We start from the raw sequence: 3,795 nt of genomic DNA, 5'->3' as shown, positions 1-3,795 counted from the left end.
GTCTCCAACTGGCTGGATACACATGAGAGCCAGCCAACAAGATGCAGTTACTAGGGTTCAGCATGGTGGAGTATATAGCAGGGCACAAAGAAGGGCTAAGATGAATCTGGGGCAAAGTAGCTGGACAAAAGGTGAGTAACCAGCAAGCTGACGAAAAGATTAAAATAACCTTCTGTAATGGCTACTTCTTATATGAATTTTTCTGCTTTGGGCTCCAATTAGAGCCTTGACTATAAGGCATCTCAGTTTGACAACACTCCAAGGGATTCTTTTAAGCAGGAACTTAATGTGCTGTGGCCCAGCAGCTTCTGGGGGTGCCCCATTTCACATATCCATTTGCATCTCCTGTACACAGAGGTCACAGAGCCCAGGAAGAAGTCTTGACCTCTGTTGATCAATGGGATTCAGATGATTGGATGGTTAGGGAGTTTCAATAAATGCTGGTTTGCAAAGAAAAAGGAAAACTGGAGTCTGGTAATCTAGCAATAGAGCCTCAGGGAAGTATAGTTTCTACTGACAACCATATGGCTGATTTGGGGCAGTTTTACTTCTTGTCACCTCGTTACCCAGGAAATCTTTGATGAAACAGTGTTGTGGTGGTGGTGGTATTGCTTCAGGGGCAGGGCCTCTCCTTAGAAGTATCCTAACCTGAGGTTTGAAATCCCAGCTGGGGTGGCTATGGTGACCAATGGAAAAGCTGTATCATTAGCCACCGGAATATTTTATATCTCACACAACACCATACCTTCCCTACCTCTGTGCATGTAACACAGAAGGTTCATTCTTCTTGCCTCTCAAGAGCCATAATGTAGATTTCCTACTTAAGAGCCACAGTCCCATGATCTCAAAGGTAGTGAGTGGCACTTTTGTCAATTTTGATATAGTAGATTTCCAGCTTCATTTGGCAAAAGTTTCTGTGGTGTGGCAGCAAAGAAGATGACAGTGGAATTCCAGATTTCACCTTGGACCTCAGCTGTCACTGTTGTGGGACAGTGTAATCAGTTCTGATTGGTCAACAATGACTGGGGTTCCATGACAAAGACTGAACTTCCCATAGTTTCTCAGGTGACTGAGATTGGAATGTTGATGTGACTATATGTGCATTTACCACCTGGTGGAGCTCTCTTACTGAAGTTATAGCTCATACTGATGTTATCAACAAACCATGTATAAAAAGGACAATCTACTAAAATGTGTTCTCCCAATAGTCTTCCTTTCCTCCCAGTGTAAGAGAGTTACTAAGCTTGGTGATGTCTTCCCTCAGGAACTGGGGAAGACAGAAAGCAGAAGGGCCTGAACTCAAAGACTGTTCTCTTCTTTGACAAAAGCCTAAGCATTCTGAAGAGGACATGTTAGAAGGAGAAGACTACTGAACACAAGAGATAGGAACGCCTCCCAGAGGCTGGGAAGGGGCAGATGGCTGTGGGTTTGGGAATGACTCGTTTTTCCTTGTGGGCCTCACAGAGAGGCAGCAGGCCCTATGACCAGGGTTCCCATCTTCCCTGAAGGTTCCCATGTGTGATGTGGATGAAGAAGAGGCCAGAGGAGCAGGGCAACTGGAAGAATAGTTGTCAGCATGGATTGGTTGTTAAATGGCCAAGGGCCTACCTGGACCTCTGCACAAGCTTGCTGTAAGGAAGGAGCACCATGTACATATAACTGGGTTGAATTTCTTATCAGCATGGGCAATAGGTGTTCAGAGTTGTCACTGAATTAGTCTGCATAAAACGTTGAAATAGTTTTTGCAGTATTGAGTGTGTGGACTGAGATTCCTTAACTTTACCAATGATTTCTATTACAAGGGGAGTTTTCTATCAGTTTCCTATAAGCCTTCTTGATTAGAATCTTGTTAAAAGTTTCAGCCAGTGTGGCCTTGGGAACAATCTTCTTTGTTCTTCTCCAAGTTGGATTCCTCTTTTTTTTCTACCTCAGGTCACAGGAATCCTCCAGTCATTGTTTAGAACCTTGGTTATCACTTTCTACAAATGCACCAGCACAAAGATATCTCTAATTACTGTCAGATAAAGTGATCCTCATGAAATCTTGCCTACTTAGTAAGCTCTAGAAAAATGCTTGGTTTGTGATCTACTTGTTTACTTGTTGTCCAGTCCAAGTCTATATCCTAAATTTGTCAAGAAATATCTCTTCCTGTGGCTGCTGAACCATGGAAATAGTCATTAAAGTCACCTTTCCTTGAGGTGAATCCTCAGGAGAATCCTCATTCCCCCTGTATTCCATACCTCTTATCCCATTGCTATCCCATCCTTCTTCATGATTCTTAACCATGTTTGCTTTGCATCTTGTTTGAATTTCCTCATTATTTACTTATTTGCATCTGGAAATACTATTCTAGACTAATTTATCTGAAATGCAAGATAAAATGGGACCTGATCTCAAACTAAAATACAAAGATTTAGTAATCAGTATGGTATTGGCATAAGACATGCATAAATCAACAGAACAGAATAGAGAGCATGGAAATAAACCTGTGCATATGTGGTCATTTACAACAAAGGCACCAATAATACACAATGGGGAAAGGATAGTATCTTCAATCAATAGTGTTGGGAAAACTGGATACACATAAAAGATATACACACAAAAAGAGTGAAATTAGACCCCTCTCTTGAAACATACCCAAAAACCAACTCAAAAAGAGTAAGACTTGAATGTAAAAGCTAAAACTATAAAGCATAGGGAATAAGCTCCTTGACATTGGCCTTGGCAATGATGTTTTGGATTTGGCATCAAAAACACAAGCAACAAAATAAAAAATAAACAAGCAGGATTACATCAAACTAAAAGGGTTCTGCACAGCAAAGGAAACCATCAACAAAATGAAAAGCAAACTGTGGAATGGGAGAAAATATTTGAAAGCCACATATCTGAAAAGGGGTTAATATTAAAATATATAAGGGACTCATACAACTCAATAGCAAAAAACCCAATTAAAGATGGGCAAAGGAACTGAATAGACACTTTCCAAAGAAGACATACAAAGGGACAATTGATATATAAAAAGATGTTCAACATTACTAATCATCAGGAAAATGCAAATCAAATTCACAATAATCAAATCACCTCACATATGTTAGGATGGCTATTATCAAAAAGACAAGAGATAAATGCTGCTGAGGATATGGAGAAAAGGGAACACTGGTACATTGTTGGGGGAACATAAACTGGAAAAGCCATTGTAAAAAACAGTATGGAGGTTCCTCAAGAAACTAAAAATAGAACCACTATATGATCCAGCAATCCCCCTTCTGGGTGTGTATACATATACATCCAAAGGAAATGAAATCATTGTCTCAAAGAGATGTCTCTACTCCACTGTTCACTGCAGTATTATTCACAATAGTCAAGGTATGGAAACAACTTGTGTCTGTCAACAGATGAATGGATAAAGAAAATGTGGTATATATACAGGCATACCTCAGAGATACTGTGGGTTTGGTTCCAGACCACTGCAATAGAGCAAGTCACACAAATTTTCGGATTTCCCAGTGCATATAGAAGTTATGTTTATACTATACTATAGTCAATTATGTGTGTAATAGCATGTCTAAAAGAGCAATGTACATGCCTTAGTTAAAAAAAATACTTTATTGCTAAAAAATGCTAACCATCATCTGACAACACAGGGCTACCAAAACCTTCAATCTGTAAAAAATGCAGTACCTGCAACATGCAATAAAACAACATATAGCTGTATACACAATGGAATATTATTCAGCCTTAAAAAAGAAATCCTGCCATTTGCAACAACATAAATGAAAGCGGAGGGCATTTTGC

Source organism: Camelus dromedarius, chromosome 7 (genome assembly GCF_036321535.1).
Source record: "Camelus dromedarius isolate mCamDro1 chromosome 7, mCamDro1.pat, whole genome shotgun sequence".
In the NCBI taxonomy this organism is placed as follows: domain Eukaryota; kingdom Metazoa; phylum Chordata; class Mammalia; order Artiodactyla; family Camelidae; genus Camelus; species Camelus dromedarius.
Note: the sequence above shows the minus strand (reverse complement) of the source record.